Genomic DNA, 20,463 nt, shown 5'->3' on the forward strand with positions numbered 1-20,463 from the left:
TGCAGGTTACAGCAGAGCTTGGAGGCCCAACCAGGACCCCTCAATCGAGTCCTTCTGGGGGTTCAGGGTGCTTGGATCCCAGCATAGGATCCCCTGAATTCCCCCACCCAGCCCCAAACCGAAACTGAACTGCTCCTCCTCCAGCCGGCCGATTCCTTTGTCCAGCTTCCCGGGGAAAGGTGCTGACACCCTCCCCCTCTACCAGGCTCAGGTCACAGGCTTAAAAATCCTGTCCCTCACCTAAAGACATCCCCGGCTCTCCCATCCCCACACAGACAGACCCTACTGCATCATACTGAGGAATTGGCGTAGGTGGGAATCAGTGGCTGGGCACAGGGACATTGTGTGGTTTGGGATTCCTACTGCCCTGGCACCCTGCTCAGGCTGCCTGGCTGGCTTGTGAGCCCCATCACGGCCCCAGGGCTGGTCCGGGCACTCTCCAGTCTTCCCGTGACTGTCGGGAGGCAGGCCAGTTTGCCATGCCCAGGCAGTGCCCGCTCTCAGCCTCCGGGAGCACCGGTACCCTCATCCCCAGGCGCATCTGCACCCGGCCTGGCAAACTCTTCATACACTGAGGGCCGATGATGGCCAGGCCAGCTGCTGACACCCTCTCCTGGCAGGGTTTGGGGGCCTGGTTCAGATCCATTTTGGAGCCATCTCTTGTTGGGGTTCCCAGGCCTGCGTCTCTCCCTTCTCCTGGCGGTGGAACATTCCCCTCCAGCTCCTGCAGGGGGGCTGGAGGAGCTCTGTCCCGGGTCCCAGAGGTTAATGAGGGGAGGGGCGCATCCCACACCTGGAGCTCCCGGGCAGTCCCGGCGGGCGGTGCCACGCATGTTTATCCCACGGGGAGCAAGAGGGGGCTCACTGCTGGACCAGCTCTGGGCCCCCTGTCTGGCTCCTGGGGTCCGCACCGCAGAGCCCCCGCCGGCCCCGTCTGCCTGGCGACCTGCGGCTGCTGGGGACTGAAATCTCCCCCCTCCCCCTGCTGCTGAGCTCTTACTTTGCTGCGAGATTATTTTTAGGAATTTCTGGAGCGTGCGGTCGGCATGGCTGGGGGCCGAGGGGCAGGCGGCCCGGGCGGGGGAGGGGGCGGGAAGAAGGGTTTTTTTTTTTGTTTGTTTAGAATAAAAACTATTCCCAGCTGGCAGTGACTCCGGGCTGGACTGCCAGCCGCACTCGGTGCCTGGTGTGCAGCTCTGCCAGCGCCTCGGGTTACCGCTGGGAAGCGAGAGGCTCCGGTTCCCTGCAGCAGGGCCGGGGGGGCAAGCGTGAGAGGCTCCGGTTCCCTGCAGCGGGGCCGGGGGGGACAGCGCGAGTGGGTTTCTGGTGCGCGCTGTCGAGCCTCCCGCTGCAGGCAGGGGGAGAATCGCCCCTTTTCTCCGCCGAGCGCCGAGCTCGGGGCCGGGGCAGCCCCAGCATGGGGAGCCGAGGCCGAGGCAGCTGGCTCTGAAGGTAGGCTGGAGGGGTGGGGAGCCAGACTGGCGCAGGGGTGGTTGTGCTGGGCCCGGGGCACCGTGTGCGGAGGAGGCTGCTGGGGGTGGGCCAGGAGGGAGAATAGTTGCATATATGAGACAAAGCCCCTAATATCAGGATGGCCCGATGGTATCGGGACGTCAGGCCACCCGAGTGCTCGTGGGCTGGGGCTGCACAGATGTCACTGCCCAGCCAGGCTGCCCGGAGCGCCCTGGCTCTGACTGGGCATGAGGGGAAAGCTGATTTACGCTCCGGCGACTGGAACCAGCTCGGGGGGTTGCTCTGGGTTTGCCCCGGGGTGACTGGATCAGGGTTGGGCTGGGGCACGGGGAGGCTGTTGTGGGTTTGCCCCAGTGTGACGGGATCAGGGTCGGCTGCAGGAGGGGTGTTCTGGGTTTGCCCCACGGTGACCGGAACCGGGTTGACGGGGGAGGGGGACATTCCGGATTTGCCCCGGCTGAGTCTATGGGTGACTCCAGCCATCCCCTGGGTGAGTGTCACTGTCTCAGTGGCCTGCCCCAGTGAGAGGGATGGGGGCTCTGTCTCTGCCACTGGGGGTCATGCTCTGTCCCTGGCAGGCTGCCCCCCCTCGTGCAGTGTGAGGGGGGCAGGGGGCCCCAGGTGGGAATCAGCCATTCTGCAGCTCAGTGTGATGGGGAAGGGGGCAGCAGGGGCCGGGTGGGGACCCAGCAGCAGTGTAAATGCCAGTCTGGCTGTATACACGCCTTCACCAGCCTCCTGCAAGGCTCTCCTACTCTGCCTCCCATCCGAGCCCTCTCCTGGTGCCACCCCAGTGCCTCCCTATGCCAGCTGTGGGTCTGGCCAGCCACGGGCTCATTCAGATTTCCCCAGCTGCCTTGGGAGCTCATTAATCTGTCTGCCTTAACATTTGTTGGCTGCTTATGTCTATTGTCTTCTATTTTTGTCCGTGCCCGGAGCCGGCAGGATGGAGGCCTTTGCTAGTGTTCACAACAAACACAGCCCTCTCACCCCGTCGTGTCCTGCCTCTGGGGGAGCCCTGAGGCAGAGAGGGGATTGCCGAGGGACGTCCTGCTTGCCCCCGGTGCCAATCCGGAGTCACTCTGGTTTAATGCCGGTGTACCTCGGCTGACTTCAGTGGAGTAGCTGAGGTGGGAACCTGGCCCCTGTCCTGTCCTGATGGTGATTGTATGAACCTTGTCCCCATCATGGGTTTTCCATTGGACCCAATCACGTGTGGGGCCAGGTCCTTAGCTGATGTGAACCAGCCACACTCCAGCAGGTCCAGTGGAGAAGTGAGCTGAGGATCTGGCCCTGGTGTCATTGCTGCAGGGGGTAGCAGACGGCTTGACAGAACTTGGGGCGTGCTCTGCCAACAGTCAGTGGGTGAGCTCTGCCAGGTGTGCCTGGCTGGGGAGACGAGGGACTGGCACCCCTCTGCCACCTCCCCGCTCTCTCCCTGGGGAGATCAGAACAGCTGGTGCAGTTACTGCGCTCTGCTGGTTCGTGTCACCAGGGCACCGCACCAGGGAGTGGCACAATGTGCAATCCAAGCGGCGTCCTTCTCCGGCCGGTTCTGCGCTCGGGCACGCTCTGTGGGCAGCAGCGCTGGCAGCTGGGCAGTGCCCCTCGGCAGGGGTTTACAAGCCGTATCGGAGCCAGGCACTCGGCCGCTTGCGGGTCGCTGGATGTCACCATTGCAGAGGATTGCTGCTGGCTCCTGCCCGTAGGACAGGACATGCCTGCGCTGCGCAGGCTGGGTGCTCCGGAGTGGCAGCAAGAAGACAAGAATGGTGGGGGAGGCTTTCATGAGTGAGATACGAGTCCGTACGAAGGGATTTGGGGCTTTCTTGTTCTGGCAGTGTTGGTGTCCTCGCCGGCCGGGCTCAGCCCATTCGGGGGCCCTACGGTGTGAAGGGAGCTGGGGGCCCCAGAGACGCTCTCTCGGTTTGATCCTAGCGAGGGGTGCAACTCTGATCCCAAAAGCCAGGCAGGAGCGACTGTCGCCTTGACTCGCCCTGTGCTTGTTCCAACAGAGGGGTTGAATTTCTCGGAGAGCTGGGGTTCAGAGCCGTCTCTGGGGGACACAAACAGACAAACGAACGGAAGCCGTTCTAGTGCCTTCCCGTCGTTCCGAACCCCCGTGGGCTCCCCGGTCCCTAGACATGGCCCACGGCTGGGACGGGGCAAGGGGCTTTGCTCTGGGCATGGCAACACACACGCCACATGGGTAATTCGGTGTCGTTCCGCTCTCTGCTGATTGCCACCAGCTTGGGATTGGGGTTTCTGCCCCCGTGACTCCGCTGGAAATGGACCGAAGCTGGCGGCAGAATGACGGGGAGCAGGCAGCAGGCTCCAGGTCCACCCCTTTCACCTGAGCTCTGCTGCATCTGTTCTGGGCCCCTGCATGCCAGGCCCACTGGGCCAGGAGGGGTCAGCCACTCGAGGGGAGCCACATGGCCGGTGGGGGCTGCCCGAATGCTCTGGTCTGGGTTATGCCTTGGTCCCTTCTGGCCCCAGCACCCAGCCGCTGCAGAAGCAGGCAAGGAAGTGGCTGGTCCTCGTGCGATACCTTGGTGGGAGCCCCCACGCCAGAACACTGCTGCAGGGCTGGCGGATCCGCGTGGGTGTTGGCTGGGGATATTCCTGGGAGAAGCACTCCACTTTGATGGGAGAACGACTGGGGCTAGATCTGCAGTGGGCACGTGGGCACAGCTCTGTCAGCTCCAGCACATTCACACCCGCTGCAGAACTGGCCCTGGCTTGGTGGGTAGGTGCTGGGGCACACCGGGCACCAGGCTGCTCTGGGGTCACTTGGCTGCAGGCCACATGGCCGTACCTGGGCTCCCAGCTCGTGCATGGCTCCAGGGCTCTGCTGTGGTGTCACGGAGTCCCCGGGCGATGCTCTGGAACTGTTCCCCACAAAGCCAGGCAGGACTTTGGGGAGCCTCCTCTCCCTTGGAGCAGACTTGTTCAGGGCAAGAAGCTTCCACGGCTTCACCTCCTGGGTCTCTCCTTGGAGCATTCAGCATCCTCTGCCATCCGTGCACTTCCCACAGCGAGTCTGCCCAGCGGGGTCCTGGGGAAGCCACCGGATCCTGCACCCCCACTTTGCAGTCAGACGTGACTCTCAGCCAGCCAGTAAAACAGAGCTTCTAGATACAGTGAACCGGACCCCTCGGCGGGTCCATTCGGGGGGGGCAGTGAACCAGACCCCCCACGTCTGCTCTTCACTCCTCGTCCCCAGCCAGCTCCAGACTAACAACCCCCTCCAGCCCCTCCTCTCTGCTCAGCTCCTTTCCCGGGCCAGGAGGTCACCTGATCCCTTTGTCTCCAACACCTTCAGCTGGCACCTTTGCAGGGGAGGGGCCCAGGCCATCAGCTGCTAGGAAACAGAGGGTCAGGCATTTAGGGGCACTGGCCCTTTGCTCTGCCAGATACTTAAGAACTGCCATGGGGACACTGAGGCACCAACACAGTATTCAGAGAAAACATTAAGAACTTTCCCAGTTCGTCACATGTGGCGCTCGGAGCAAGGGCAGCATTTGCAGAGAGTTTTTCTTGATTTAATTGGCATCTTCACGGGGGGGAACCGTTTCCGTTCTAGGGCCGGTAACTCGGGGGAGCATTAAAGACAGGCCATGCAAAGGCAGTGCCGAGGCGGGGAGGAATCTGTCCCCCCTAGACATTTGGGGTTGGTGTCCAGGGAGAAAGCAACGGGCGCGAGGCTTGCTGGACCATAGGGGTATTGCTGGGGGGTGGCGGGCACAGTCTGACACATGTTCCATCCTGGCCGTGACTGGGCCGGTGGAAGGAGCATCCCTCCTCCCGAGAGGCAGGAGGTGGTAAGGCCCCCTCGGCCCCGCTGGGGATCTGGGCCTGGGTCATTTCCAGGAGCACCGAGGAGAACGAGGGGGTTGGGTGGGGATCAGGTTTAGCCCCAACCACCTCCCGCCGGAGCTCTGCAGCTGGGAGGGCGAATTGGAGTTTGACCTGGTGTGAGTCCTCGCAGCTCGATGGGGTCAGGCCCAGGCTGGTGGACCCACAGCGAGACATGCGCTCACTACCCCCCAAAGCCCGGGCTCTGTGCGTAGGTAGGACAGGGCGCGCACCCCTGCTGCACTGCGGGTCGAAGGCTTCCCGCTGGCGGAAGGCTTGTTCGGATCCCCGTCTCGGGCGGGGCCGTGTCCAGGACGGTGTCCATGAGCCCTCCATCGCCCCAGGGCCCCAGTGGCTCTTTAAGGGACACCCCTCCCATGGGTTTGTTTCTCTTTGGGACCCACAGCCCGTGAAGTGCTGCATGAGGTTGTTTGGTTTGAACTGTTCGCTTGCCGGGACGGCTCATCCCTGAGGTGTAAGGACCAGAGGGGCAGATCCCCGACTCCGGTGCAGAGCGTGGGGGGAGTCAATGGAGATCTACACCTGAGAGGGCGGCCCCCGGGTTGGGAAGCACTTTGGCAGTTGTCGGGGTAGCCAGGCCCAGGATATGGTTCTAGCTTCTTCTCAAGGTGCTCTGGGGCTGTCTGATCTCCTTCGTCCCGGGCCGGGTGCCCTCGTCCCACGGTGCAGTGCTGAGAGACGGATGGGCTCGTGGGGACGGGGCTTTCCCTGGCCAGCTCGGAGACAGAAGCGGCTGCGGGAATGTTCCTGGCGTTGCTCCGAGCGAGGTGCAGCCTTTGATCTGTGTCTTGAGCAGCGAGTAGCTTTGATCCTTGTGTCCTGGGCTGGCTCAGATGGGCTCTCACCAGCCAGTTCGGCTAGAAGCCCATTGGCTTCTCGGCTGCAGCTGCAGCCACAGCCAGATGGTGCCCGGGTGCATTTCACCAGGACGCCCCCCAGGGCTGAAGGCCCCATCCAGGCTCATCAGCGTGTGGGTCCTGGTTGCCCGGCACTTGGCACCCAGCCCAGCCTGGATCCCTCTGCCATGACCAGGGTACCATGGGCGAGACGTCACCCAGCACCCAGGGTGGCTGACGCTGTTTGCAGGCCGGTGACCCTGGTGGCGGCAGGCCCGTGCCAAGCATGCAGGAGGAGAAGCTGCCAAGCCCACTTGGCTCCCTGTGCCGCCACTTCGCTGGGTCTGCCCTAGACCACCCTCGGGGAGAAGTGACAGCAGGGAGCTTCGGAGGCCTCCATGGCGCCTCGGCCTGGTTGGCAGCGGTCTCTCTCCTCAGCCCAGGCCCTGAGCGTCTCTCCCCCCCCGCCTGCCCAATCTCTGCCCGCCTCTCCCTTTCGCTTTGAAGAGCAACATCAAATGAAGCAAAAAACCCCCAAGCACAGAGCACTCGGTGCAGTGGAAAGTTGGCCCGACCCTGGTGCCTCCCCCAGGAATCCCTGCCATCGCCTTGCCAGGCCACTGCGGGGCACAGCACAGAACCAGTGTGTGTCTGTGTGTGTGTGTCTGTGTGAGCATGCATGTGTGTCCGTGTGCGCACGCGTGTATGTGTGTGTCCCTGTGTGTGTGTCTGCATGTGTGCGTGCCCGTAAGCGTGTGTGTCTCTCTGTGTGTGCATGCACGTGTGTGTCTGTGTGTGTGTCTGTGTGAGCACGCATGTGTGTCCGTGTGCGCACGCGTGTATGTGTGTGTCCCTCTGTGTGTGTCTGCATGTGTGCGTGCCCGTAAGCGTGTGTGTCTCTCTGTGTGTGCATGCACGTGTGTGTCTGTGTGTGTGTGTCTGTGTGAGCATGCATGTGTGTCCGTGTGCGCACGCGTGTATGTGTGTGTCCCTGTGTGTGTGTCTGCATGTGTGTGTGCCCGTAAGCGTGTGTGTCTCTGTGTGTGCATGCACGTGTGTGTCTGTGTGTGTGTCTGTGTGAGCATGCATGTGTGTCTGTGTGCGCACGTGTGTATGTGTGTGTCCCTGTGTGTGTGTCTGCATGTGTGCGTGCCCGTAAGCGTGTCTCTCTGTGTGTGCATGCACGTGTGTGTCTGTGTGAGCATGCACGTGTGTGTGTATCCCTGTCTGTGTGTGCGTGTGTGTGCGTGCACGCACGCCTGTATGTGTGTGCGTGTGTGTGTGCCTGTATGCTTATGTGTGTCTCTGTGTGCGTGGATGCATGTGTGTCTATGTGTGCATGCGTGCGTGGATGCATGTGTGTCTGTGTGTGCATGTGTGCATGTATGTGTCCCTGTCTGTGTGTGCGTGCTCATGTGCGTGTGTTTGTGTGTGCATGTGTCTCTGTGCATGCGTTTGTGTGTGCATATGTGGGTGAGTTTGTGTGTGTGTCTGTCTCTGTGTGTGCACGTGTCCGTGTGCATATGCATATGTGTGTGCACGTGCATGTCTGTGTGTATGCATGCGTCTCTGTGTGTGCGCGCATGTGCATGTGTGTGTCTCTGTGCGTGTGTTTGTGCAAGCACGTGTGTGCATGTGTGTATTTGTGTATGTGTTTTGTGTGCGCACGCGATGTGTTTCATCATCCTCAGCAGGAAACAAAACGAGCAGCAAACGGAGCAGAGATTCTGGGCAGTGGATGGGGCAGAGCAGGGCAGTGGTTGCTGATGGGCCATGCCAGGGGCCATGTGCCGGGAGCAGGTCCTGCCCATAAGTGCTGGGCGTTTTGAGGTGCTGGCTGGTTCAGGCCCCCCAAGAGGTGCTTGGGGATCAGGTCTGCATTTAGATAGGCGCAAGGAAATCACAAACACGCCGTCTGGAAGGGGTCGTTTGTAAAGAGAGATGCAAGGTTCCATTCCCCTGTCCTCGGGCTTGGCAGCCAGCAGGAGCCTCCCGATGGGGTGACACTGCTGCTTGTGTCCGAGTGGCCTGCAGGGGGTGCTGTGTGGCGTGGCATTCGGGAATAAGCCAGGACAGTCGGGCTCGCGTCGTTTGAAAGGGATCAGTTCTTGTGGAGGACCATGTTAGCAGCTCCCCGCCTGTGCTGGGATCAGCTGGGACCGGCGGTGTGTGTCCAGCCTCAAACCTTCCAAAATCATGAGTCGAGCCCTCCAGAAATCACGAGACTGGCTTGAAAAATCATGAGGTTTTGGGTTTTTTAAGTAACCTGCTTGGGGGTCTGGTCAGTTGTCCTCTGGGCTTCGAGGATGTAGGGGTCACATTTCCTAGCTTCTCCCTGCAGCCAGGAGGGCTGGAAACTTACTGCTTTGCTTCATGCAAGCCAAGGGTCCCCTTGAATCCCAGGACTCCGGGAGGTGAGGCTGTAAGACAACTGCCCCACACTATGAGGCTTGTGAGAAAACCGCGAGTGAGCCACGCTGATCCGGACCATGCTCAGCTCAGCTCTTGCTGAAGCTCCGGGAGCTTGGCTGGGAGCAGCTAGGCCAGGGGTGGGAAAACCTTTTGGCCCAAGGGCCTCATCGGTGTTGCAAAACTGTAAGGAGGGCTGGGTAGGGAAGGCTGTGCCTCCCCAAACAGCCTGGCCCCCACCCCCTATCCTCCCCGACTGCTCCCCTCAGAACCCCGACCCATCCAGCCCCCCTGCTCCCTGTCCCCTGACTGCCCCCTCCTGGGACCCCTGCCCCTCACCACCCCCCCACGACTCCACCTCAATCCAACCCCCTCCCGTTCCCCATCTCCTGACCGCCCCCCGGAACCTCTGCCCCATTCGACCGCCTCTGTTCCCTGTCTCCTGACTGCCCCTCTGGAAGTCCCTGTGCCTTATCCAGCCTCACAGGCACCTTTACCATGCTGCTCGGAGTGGCAGGACTGGCAGCCACACCACCAGGCCCAGCTAGCCGCGCCACTGCCCTGTGCAGAGCGCTCCCCGCGCTGCAGGGGAGGGGCCAGGGGCAGCGTCCTGGCCCGGAGCTCAAGGGCCAAGCAGGACGCTCCCTCGTCTGAGCTAGGCCAACGCTGGGCCCTTCGGGCAATTCCCACCCCCTTTACTCCAGCCAGCCTGGGCTCTTCTGTGCTCTCCAGCTCCCTGCTGGCAGGTTTTCCCACTGCGCCTGCTGCCCAGCCGGCACCCGGCAGATGTCTGCACGCAGGAGTATTGTCGCTGCCGCCGGCACAGATCAGAGCAGGCAGCAGGCGGCCAGGGCTGCTGCTTGCGTCTTAGCCCAGCTTTTGCCTGCATCACCCAGCAGGGCTAGAGGTAATGAGCACCCTGCTCACCAGATCTCTGTGCCACGCTGGGCTTTGCCAGGGTGGACACTCGCCAAGGGCCAGGCGGCCCCGTCCGCGCCCAGTCCTTCCCTTCAGAGCAAAGCAAGGGATACAGAGCAGTGGGGGGCAGGGGACCGCACAGGCTGGTGCCTCGAGGCTCGAGTCGCCCCCGGCCAGCAGCTTGGCAGCTTGCCCCAGCTGGGGTGCCAAGGCCACCCCTTGGCTGGCTGGATTCAGCATGGCGGCGGGGGAGGAAGCTACTTGGACCCACGCTGGCCTCCAGCTGCATGGAGGGTGTTGGGATGGGAGGGGCAGCTGGCTCCGGCTGTCCCCCTGGCTCCATGCAATGGAAGAAGGTGACACCCCCCCCCGACCTTCCCAAGGCACCACAGTGATTGTGTGTGCGCCAAGCATGGCTTCCCACACCCGGGGAGGGCTGGGAGCAGCTGCTGCATTTCAGCTCGGAGCCAGCCCCGCCTACCGTGGCAAGGCCGGACCGGGCTGGGGTGAGGCCGGTCATGGCCAGGAGAGCTCCCTGGCTGCACCAGGCCGTGGGCAGCAGGCGCCTCTTGCTCTGTAATTAGCAGCAGAGGAATCCACCGAGCGGAGGAAGAAAGTTTCCCATTGTTTCCCCTGCTGAGGCCTGGCTCTGCGGCTGCCGGGCTGGGGACTCCCTTTGCTGGGGATTAGGTCATCGCTGGAGCAAATCTAGACGTGGGGCATCTGTATCCGGCCAGCTGCATCTCTCCAGACCCACCTCTGCTGCTTCTGTCTGTCTGTCTGTCTATTTATCTATCTATCCCCACCCACCCCATCTATCTATCTATCTATCTATCTATCTATCTATCTATCTATCTATCTATCTATCTATCCTGTTTTATCCTGCCACCCATCACCGTAGTATCTAAGCACCATCCGCACTAAACTCCACAGTGGATCCCTTGTGAGCTCCGCCGGGGGGGGGGGGGGCAGGACTTTCTCCTCCTTTGGAATGCTTTTGCCTGGGGAAGGCTTGTGAGTTTCGCTTTGCTCGCCGACGTTCTAGTGGCTGGTGGATGGGGCGGGCGAGGGATCAGTGTCGTGGGGGCCATTGGGTAGAGGTGATGAAGTCGTTTGTATGTAGATTTGTGGCTGCCAAGTTTTGTGCAGCTTCACGGGTAGCATTTGATGCCAGTTGTTTGTAATTAATGGCGTTAACTGTCTTTAGTCTATTGATTGCCTGGTTGCCCAGAGAGGAACCTGCCCGCTACTCCCAGTCCCTGCTCTGCGGGAAGGCTCTGCGTGGGCAGACCCTGGCCGCTGTCCGTAGGGTTCAGACCTGTCTCACCCTTTGCGAGTGCTGGGAGCCCCCTGAGCTGCAGGCTTCCGGCGCTGAGCTCCCTGGCAAAGCGCCCTGAGAGCGGCAGGGGCCAAGCCCTGTTGGTGGAGCTGGGTGTTGTTGCTTGGGCCATGCTGGGTTCAGAGCTGCGGTTGCCCTGGCTCAGCCCTGGCCCTGCAGGCTCTCGGGGTGGAGGCACAGCACAGCCAGGGGCAGGTTTTTGCCTCGTGCTGCTTTCTTGAGGCTGCGGCTCCTCATGAGCTCCGGGCTCCTGTCCTTGCAGCGGAGAAAGAGCTTTTCAATCTGGCAGCTCTCGGCCTCGTGACTTTGAGCCAACCCTCTTCGGGCTGGGTGCTGCCGCTGACGGTGGCAGCGTCGTTCTGAGCTGGCAGCAGCTGCCCGGGGCTGCCTGACAGGGGTGCTGCGCAGAGCTACGCTGGAGCTGTCGTATGTAGCATTCGCTTCCATCTCAGCCCCGCTCCCTTCCCCGGCGGGGGCCTGGAATTGTGCGGTGTCCCAAAGCCCGGCAAACTCTGGTGATGGCGGGCACGTCAGGCCGATACCAGGGCAGGTGCCTTTTGGCTTCGGTTTTATGGTCTGGGCCCTGAGACCCCACCAGCTCATTTCCCGCAGGCCCCTCTGCAGCCACCCTGCCCGCTTGGGGAAGGCCCTGTCACGGAGTCACCGGGTGATGCTCTGGAACTGCACCCCACCAAGCCAGTCAGGACTTTGGGGAACCTCCTCTCCCTTGGAGCAGACTTGTTCAGGGCAAGAAGCTCACACGTCTTCACCTCCTGGGTCTCTCCTTGGAGCATTCAGCATCCTCTGCCCCTCCGTGCGCGTCCCACAGCGAGCCCGTCCCAGCGGGGTCCTGGGGAAGCCACCGGGTTCTGCACCCCCACTTTGCAGTCAGACATGACTCTCAGCCAGCCACTAAAACAGAGGTTTATTCGATGACAGGAACAGGGTCTAAAACAGAGCTTGTAGATACAGCGAACCGGACCCCTCGGCTGGGTCCATTCTGGGGGGCAGTGAACCAGACCCCCAGGTCTGCCCTCCACCCTTGACCTCAGCCAGCTCCAGACTAACAACCCCTCCCAGCCCCTCCTCTCTCCTCAGCCCCTTTCCTGGGCCAGGAGGTCACCTGATCCCTTTGTCTCCAACACCTTCAGCTGGCACCTTTGCAGAGGAGGGGCCCAGGCCATCAGTTGCTAGGAGACAGAGGGTCAGGCATTTAGGTGCACTGGCCCTTTGCTCTGCCAGATACTTAAGAACTGCCATGGGGACACTGAGGCACCAACACAGTATTCAGAGAAAACATTAAGAACTTTCCCAGTTCGTCACAGGCCCCTCCCCAGGGTTCTCCAGGGGGCTCTGAGCACAAAGCCCTCTCCCTCCTCACTGCTGGGGCCGGGCCAGGGGCCGGGAGCTGCCAGCCAGGGCAGCCAGCACCGGGGCCGTGCCAGAGGAGCCGGGAGAGGCACAGAGAGCTGGCTGTTCTGAGCCGCTCCGGCTCTGCATGTGGCCCCGCACTCCAGGCTTTCATAACCGTGCCCTGCGAAGTATGCGCTGACACCGGGGCTGCGTGCCACATGGCGTTTGCCAGCCCTTAGCCCTGGTGGGGGGGACTGAAAGGAGAGAAAGCAGCCCTCTCCCCTCTCCGCAGCGACAGGGGCAGAGCAGCTGGCATGCAGAGAGCAGGGCGGGGCGCCGCGCTCAGATGCTGGCAAAGGGCTTCCCATGCTCTGTCTCTCTGCCCCCCACAAGGCATGTGCCCTCTCTGGGCTCCTCCTGGCGAGGGGAGGCACCGCCTGGTGCCAGGCCACTGTGCTGGCTGGCTGTGCTCGGGGATTAGCAGCCAGATCCAACCCAGGCCCGGTTTCCCTCTCTCCGTCAGCCTTTTTTCATCCCTCGGCTCTGGGCTGGCTCCTAGCTGGGGTCGGTGTCACCTCCGCAGGCCCTTGCCCTGTGGGATTTCCCTGCTGGAATCCGCGGGCTCAGCATTTGTCTGGGGCTTGGCATGGGGATGTTGCCTTTGCAGAGGCCCCCCCCCGATCGGGTCCCACCAGGCGCTGCCCAGACCCAGCCGGTCCCTGCCTCAGAGAGCTCATGGTCTATGCAGCCAGGGAGACAGACGGGAACGGAGATGCGGATGGTGAAAGCGAGCGCTTGCCGTGCAATATCACCGGCGCCCATGGTAACCGATTCAGGGCTGGCTACGGGAGGGGGAATCCTCATCGAATGGGGTCCTGGCAGGATGCCGCCGGGCTCGGTCCTAGGCCTGATGCTTTTCAACATCCCCCCGCCCCGATCGGGCAGTAAATATAACCCCCCTGCTGGTAAGACGTGCGGCTGGCACACAGACTGGCGGAGTGGCAAACAGTGACGAGGCCGGGCAGCCACACTGAGTGATCGGGGTCGCTGCGTAAGCTGGGCCTGTGGAAAGCGAAGTGGGTTAATACAGCCAGGCGGAGTTAAACCTCTGTCTAGTTAATCAATGAGCAGATTGAGATGTGACTCGCTCTCTGCATCGCCGCCTTCACCAGGGGAAACCCCGGGCACTGACGGGCGCTCGAGTATAGCAGAGAACGGCTGGACGAGAAGCAGCAGCTGGAAGCAGAAACCAGACAAATTGGAAACAAGGCCCAAATGTGTAACCAGAGGAGGGGGGGTGTGACTAACCATTGGAACAGACTGCCAAGGGGCAGGGCAGATTCTCCAGCTCTTTCTGACTTCGGACCCAGCTGGAGGCTTTTCTGGAGGGTCTTTAGCCAAGCCCAAGTGTTTGGGCTCAGTACTGGGGTAATGGTGAAATGTGAGGACTTGCTCAGACTAGACAATCTTATAGTCCCAGCTGGCCCTCGAATCTCTGAATTGCTGGCGTGGTTCTGTGTGTAGCTTTCAGCTTGTATCTGAGTTCAGAGTGGGGGGGGGGGTTGCACCCCCCCTACGTACACACATTGTGTTGTGCTGAAAATAGCAAGTCTCCAGCAGGGGGTGGGCCCGCCGGGGAGGGGTTCTGGGGAAGTTTCAGTGGCTTTTGTGGTGAAGCCAAGGGCCCTTGGCACCCAGTGACATATGCAAAAACTCATGAAAAATATTTCCTGCCACACAACCCCAGCGCCATCAAAGCAGTGCCAGCCTGGGCCTGCCTCGGGGACCTGAACTAGCTGTCTCAGCGAGGCAGGCCAGGCCAGTGATGGGGAAACTGGCCTGGGGGCTGCCCCCTGTACCCGCTGCCATCTGGTGAATGGGCCCGTGAGCTCTTCTGCTGTTCTGTCCCCTGGGAGCTGCAAGTGCCTTTGGCCACCAAGGAGTTAACCTGAAGAGTTTTCTTTGTCGTAACCTCGCTAAGGCCAGTAACCACAGCAATACCACCCAGCAATTGTGGTTTCACTGTTAGGTAATCTCCAAGCTACAGTGTGCGACACTGCATCTGTGTAAATCCCCGGCTGAACTGGCCTGCCAGGTGATTAGGGAGCTGGGGAAGGGGGTTAAGAAGAGAGTGAAAACTTCATCAGTACTCTGTGTGCATGCACAGACTCTCCCCAAAGCAAAGCAGCTTGGCTCGCTGAGCGATAGCCCCATCACATCATTGACAAAAGCCAGGCACTCGGCAGCAGGAGAACGAATAGCTCCAGCCATCCTCTGTTATATGCCCAAAGAAACACCCTGGGTGTAACCACTATACAAATGCCCATTTTGTCACAACATAACAACCTTAGCTCTGGCCCAGGGGCTGGTTCTGTTGGTTTTAAATCCTGATTTCAGGATCTAACGGTTTGATTGTGTGGATGGCGCCAGTTGACATGTCAGTTGTCGCTAGAACGTTTTTGGCAGAGGTCTGGTAACTGCTGTGTCTAGAGAATAATGTTTGGCCCTGTGGTTTAACAGGAAAAGCTTGTGCCAGTCTCAAGAGTTACAGACGAATTCTTTACGCGTAGAGCCGGCATTGGAGGCTGCCGAAGGATTTTGTGTTGCACGTATACTGTGAGACCGAGGGGCTAACATACTGGGCGTTGTGTTGTGGGGAAATAGGCATTGTGGTGCATTGTGGTGCTGCAGGGAGGAATAATGGGTTTGTGTTGATCCTTTGCATAGGCGAAGGTCTATGCCCTGAACCATCCATCCAGGCCTTTGCCATTAAATGCTGGAGTGTTTGTGTGAGCTGATACAGAAGGCTGTTGCTGTCATGTAGCAACCTCATCTAAGGTTTTTTTATATGGAGTTTTTTGGCTTTTCCCAGGTTTTTCGCGTGTTGCATTTTCTGGCGCATGTGGGTAAACGTCCAACGGCCAGGGCCGTCTGAGAACCTAGCCAGAGAGAAAAATCGATCCTTTCTGGACTTGCAAGCACTTCTCACCCTGTCAATACACGAAGAGAGCGAGGGGGGCCAGCCAGCCCCTAATGGCCGCTCTGCCGTCTTTAATACACGGCCGCGCAACCTGCAGTGTGTTTTTCCAGGCGTGCCATTCACCCAAATCCAGAGCTGTTTGCTCTAGAATTCTCCAGTGCAGTTCTCACTCGGCCAGGGCCCGTCTCCTGCCAGATCTCCGTGGCCTGCCCCTCGCGTGGGCGGCCAAGCTGTGCAAAATGAAGATCCCACCTTTGCAGGGTTGCCAACTTTCTAATCGCACAAAACCGAAACCCTAGCCCTGCCCCCTGCCCCAGCCCTTCCCCAAGGCCCTGCTCTGGCTGGGGGTGCAGGCTGTGGGGTGGGGCCAGGGATGAGGGGTGCAGGAGGGGGCTCTGGGATGGAGCAGGGGGTTGGGCCACGGGAGGGGGTGCAGGATGCGAGCTCCGGGAGGGAATTTGGTGCAGGCTCTGGGAGGGGGCTGGGTCAGGGAGTTGGGGTGTGGGAGTGGCTCTAGAGTATGGGGTCCGGGAGGGAGTTGGGTGCAGGAGGGGGCTCAGGCCTGGGGCAGGGGAGTGGGCTCCAGGTGGTGCTTACCTCAGGGGGCTCCCCGGAAGTGGTGACATGTCCCTTGGCTGCTAGGTGGAGGGGTAGCCGGGGGGTGGGGTTTGCGCACTGCCCACACCCGCAGGCACTGCTCCTGCAGTTCCCATTGGCCACAATTCCCAGCCAATGGGAGCTCCAGAGCCGGTGCTCGGACAGTGCACGGAGCCCCCTTGGCTGTGCCTCTGCTAGGAGCCGGAGGGACGTGTTGTCACTTCCGGGGAGCCTTGCAGAGACAGACAGGGAGCCTGCCAGCTCCGCACCATTCAGACTGTTAACAGCGCTGACCAGGTCCCTTTTCGACCGGCCATTGTGGTTGCAGCCAGGCACCTGCAGCCAGACACGTTGGTTTGGTTTAATAACGGGGCGGTGGGTTTTTGACATGGGTTTTGTTCTCCTCCTGCTCCATAACAGCTCGCCTGAGTTTGCTCAAGCCTTCCATGCCCGTTTGTCCCCTGGGCACACACAAACCTGGGGATTTTCAGCCCAGCAGGTGAGTCTTTTAGGCAGTTCAGAGCAAGTGAAAACCCAGGGGCTAGCGTGGAGGGTACTGGGGCAACCTCAGCAGGCCAGCTGGGCTGCAGCGCGACACAGATGTCGGAGCCGGGTGCACACGTGCTTGGTGGCGCCTCCTACAGTTCAGAGGTTGCTAAAGCAGCCCCTGGTTTCCAGGCCCTCTGGATTTTGCCCAGCGTCCCACCATTGGACAGTGGCAGCGCGGCGTCAAGGGCAGGTTTAATCTGTAACTTGCAAGGACTCTGGGTGCTGCCCGAGGAGACAGAAATACAAACATCGCTGGTCACAGCTTGTCCAAATAAATCCCGAGCAGGATGTGGAAAAAGAAAATCCTGGCCTGGGCGGACGATAAACAAACAAGCCAATAATAAACTGCATCGAGTAAACCCCGGCCCAAGCTGAGCCCCCCAGGGGCCCTTGCTGTACTCCAGGGCAGGAGCAGCCTGCCGGGCCAGAGGGCCAGCGGGCGCTGGCAGCACCAGCCGTGTGATTTTCTGCAGGACACTCTATCCTGCTCAGCGCGGTGCTGGGGCCTGGAGGGATCCTGGCTGTGAGATCCATTAGCACAGTGCTGCAGCTGGGTTCAGAGGCCGTTCTCACCGTGGCACTGTGGCACTGCGGCTCGGCTCGGTTCCCCTGCCCTGCGAGCTCCACATGGTGTAACTCGAAACCAGACGTGTCTGGGGCCGGCATCCTGCTCCGGTGCTGCTGGGGCAGGGCCGGTGCAACCATTTAGGCAAACTAGGCGGTTGCCTAAGGCGCCAAGATTTGAGGGCACCAAAAAGCGGTGCCCCCCCAAAAATTTTTAAATGGTTGCAGCTGCTGCTGCTGGAGAGGTAGTTTGAGCTGCCCGCGGCAGCAGCTGCCTGCAGCCGGCAGCCCAGGGCACCCCGGGGTCAGCGCGCCCCCGGGGCCAGGGAGCCGCCGCAGCAGCCCAGCAGCCCGGGGTGCCCCGGGGTCAGCGCGCCGCCGAGGCAGCCTGGGGCGCCCCCGGGGTCAGCACGCCACCGTGGCAGCCCGGCAGCCCGGGGCGCCCACGGGGTCAGGGCGCCGCCATGGCAGCTCAGAGGTTCGGGCTGACGGCGGCTGTGCTGACCCAGGGAAATCTCTGAGCTGCAGGCAGAGGCTCAGAATCCCTCTCCCTCCCAGAGCAGGGGCTCCAGCCTATGCCATTTTTCTCGTTGCCCGGCTGGGCAGAGCTGCGCAGCTCTGCTTAGGGCACGTGGCAGGGGCCCTGCGACAGCGGTGCAACACCAGGGCCTCAGCTTCTGGAGGAAAGCGGCGGCTGCCCCCTGGCTCAGCCTCCACGTCAGCCCCAGCGAGGGGCACGGAGAAGAAAAGAGCCTCAGCAGTGGTCTGGTGGAGTGGAGGAAGAAAGAGGACCCCAACGCTCATGCATTGGGCAAGGTAAGCAAGTGCCTCCCCACAGGTTGGCCTCAGGTGCCTGTGCTCCTGCCCCCTTGGTCCTTGGCTGGTCCCTGCTCCTGCTCCCCTTGTGCCTGGAGGGTTGGAGAGAACAGCAGCCTGCAGAGCTGAGCTGCCCCAGTGCCCCCAGGCACCCCCCTGACCCCATCCCCCCCACAGCCCTGACCACCAGCTCCGAGCCCAGTCCCTCTGAGCTGGAAACCCCCTCGACCCCATCCCCCCCACAGCCCTGACCCCCAGCTCCGAGCCCAGTCCCTCTGAGCTGGAAACCCCCTCAACCTCATCCCCCCACAGCCCTGACCCCCAGCTCCGAGCCCAGTCGCTCTGAGCTGGAAACCCCCTCGACCTCATCCCCCCACAGCCCTGACTCCCAGCTCTGAGCCCAGCCCCTCTGAGCTGGACACCCCCCTGACCCTATCTCCCCTCAGCCCAGCCCCTGTGAGCTGGGCACCCCTGAACCCAGAGCCCAGCTCCCCACCCAGCCCTGGGCAACAACAGCACCACCCCCAGGCAGCGACAGCCCATTGGTACCAACTATCACAATCACCCAGCAACCGCCCATTATGTAACTGCAAATGTATACAGACCATTACAGCTTTTAATGTTTTTAAATAATGTATTTTGTTTATTTTCAAATTATTACAAATTAATTTTTGAATGTATTTCACTAGTTATTTTTTACATTTCCTAATACATGTTACTATCGTATTGCAAATGTTTTATGGAAGGGGCCCCCGATTTTGCTTTGCCCAAGGCCCCCTGAGTCCTCTGGGCAGCCCTGTCTGAGTTTTAAGCCCTGCTGCTGTGTTTTGCCTGCAACAGGCAGGCCTAAGCCTGTGAGTGACCCCCACAGCAGCTGCCTGAAGAAGTGCTTGGGGGAATCATGCAGAAGGAGCGTGATATTTGTTTGAGTTCTCTCCTCATGGAGGCTGTGCTCCACTTGGGGCAGGACAGCAGTCTCAGCAGGACTCTAGGCCCAGCACCTTGCCTCAGTTTGTAGATTTGTAGTGCACCCATCACCGGGCTCAGTCTGGCACCGCTACCCCTCACCAGTGCCCAAGAAGCAGTCAAAAAAGTTGGATGGACTGGTTAGGTTAGTTGTCGTGCTGTTGCTTGGCCAGTGTAGAGACCACTGAATGCATAGTATTTCTCTATGATGTTCTGTCCTGAGCAAAATTGGCATGTTAGGAGGTAGTGCCTGTGAGGGACAGGTGTCTGTTTATGTATCCAGCCATCATGTCTTAGGTCTTCTGCGGGGGGAGCTTTTCCATCCTGCTTTCATTGGTGACATCTGTGATGCTCTGGTAGACATCTATGAAGACAATACTCTGACAGGATCATCTGGCAATACATCACGAGTTGATGCAAAGGCTTTTACAAAAGCCATTTCTAGTTTCAAGTTTCTTGTTTCTCTTGTTTTGTGGTATGACATATTGTTTGAGATCAACATAACTAGCAAACAACTTCAGGCAAAAGAATTTGATATATGTGATGCCATTAATCAACTTGGAGAAACCAAGAAGTTTCTTGTGGGCCGCAGAAGTGATGCAGCCTTTGAGAAAACATTGGTAGATGCAGTTGAACTTGCGGAGGAGTTGGATATACCGGCACTTTTTGAACCAGATCCAATCCGTATTAGAAAGAAGAGGAAGCAGTTCACATATGAAGCAGATGACGAACCTATTTATGATCCGAAAGAAAAATTCAAAGTGAACTTTTACTTTGCAGTCATTGACACAGCAATACATTCGGTTGAAGAAAGATTCACGTTGATGCAGCAGATTAGTTCAGTATTTGGCTTCATATATGATGTTTACAGTTTGCAAAATAAAACACCAAAGCAAATTATGGAACATTGCTTGAATCTGGAGCAAGCTTTGCAACATGGTGAATCCAAAGATATTGATGCCTTTGACTTGTGCAGTGAATTGCAAGCTATCGCTAGACGAGTCCAAAGGAGTTCATCACCGCAAGATGTATTGAACTTCATATGGGAAAATAAGCTGACAGATAATGTCCCTAACACAGTTATTGCTCTTCGCATCCTCTTGACTCTCCCAGGTTCTGTGGCCAGTGGTGAGCGAAGCTTCTCGAAGCTCAAGTTGATAAAAACATACATGCGAACATCAATGTTGCAACAAAGACTTGTTGGGCTATCTACCTTGTCACTAGAACATGACATTGCTCACAGCATTGACTTGGAGGAACTTGTTTCTAAATTTGCTAAACTTAAAGCGCGGAAACATAAATTCTAAATTATAACATGTTACTCTGTGACCGTGTATTGTGTATAATGTATGTCTTTTTTGGGGGGAGGGAAGGGCGCAAGATGGAAGTTTCGCCTAGGGCGCAAAATATCCTTGCACCAGCCCTGCACTGGGGGAAATCTGGGGGCACTCAGGCCAGGCCGACTCTTCAACCCGGGCTGTGACAGAGGTCAGGCCAAGGGCTGGACTTACACTGACCTGTATGGGGTGGCCACTTGCACGTTCCCGGCTGTTTGGGTACTTCCGGGAACCACCTGGGCCTGCCCCTGCCGGCGTGACTGACCCCCACCTGCGTGAGCTCGGACGCATGGTGCAGGCGAGATCCCGCCATTGGGGGCGGAGCGGGGTGCTCTTTAAAAGGGATGTCGAGTTGCTCTGGATTGACTCCGGCATTAAGGAAATCTGAATCTCCCTCCACCCCCCTCTCCCTTGGCCTCTTGAGACAGTGAGCATCAGCCCCACCGG

At 59.7% G+C, this 20,463-nt stretch overlaps 1 protein-coding gene across 6 annotated transcripts in view; it reads left to right on the forward strand.

Annotated features, from left to right (window-relative positions):
- IL11RA (interleukin 11 receptor subunit alpha) overlaps positions 1-20,463 on the forward strand; it is a 75,316-nt gene that overhangs the window by 26,314 nt on the left and 28,539 nt on the right. For 3 of the 6 annotated variants that reach the window (XM_030567684.1, XM_030567679.1, XM_030567685.1), the window contains exon 1: positions 1,371-1,452. The exons of 1 other annotated variant lie outside the window; for it this stretch is intronic. The gene's annotated coding sequence lies outside the window, so the exon portion shown is untranslated. Of the gene's footprint in view, positions 1-1,370; positions 1,453-14,249; positions 14,303-17,678; positions 17,714-20,463 lie in introns of those variants that run through there. 2 more of the 6 variants (XM_030567683.1, XM_030567682.1) reach the window with 2 other exon arrangements.

This window comes from Gopherus evgoodei, chromosome 6 (assembly GCF_007399415.2).
Source record: "Gopherus evgoodei ecotype Sinaloan lineage chromosome 6, rGopEvg1_v1.p, whole genome shotgun sequence".
In the NCBI taxonomy this organism is placed as follows: Eukaryota; Metazoa; Chordata; order Testudines; family Testudinidae; genus Gopherus; species Gopherus evgoodei.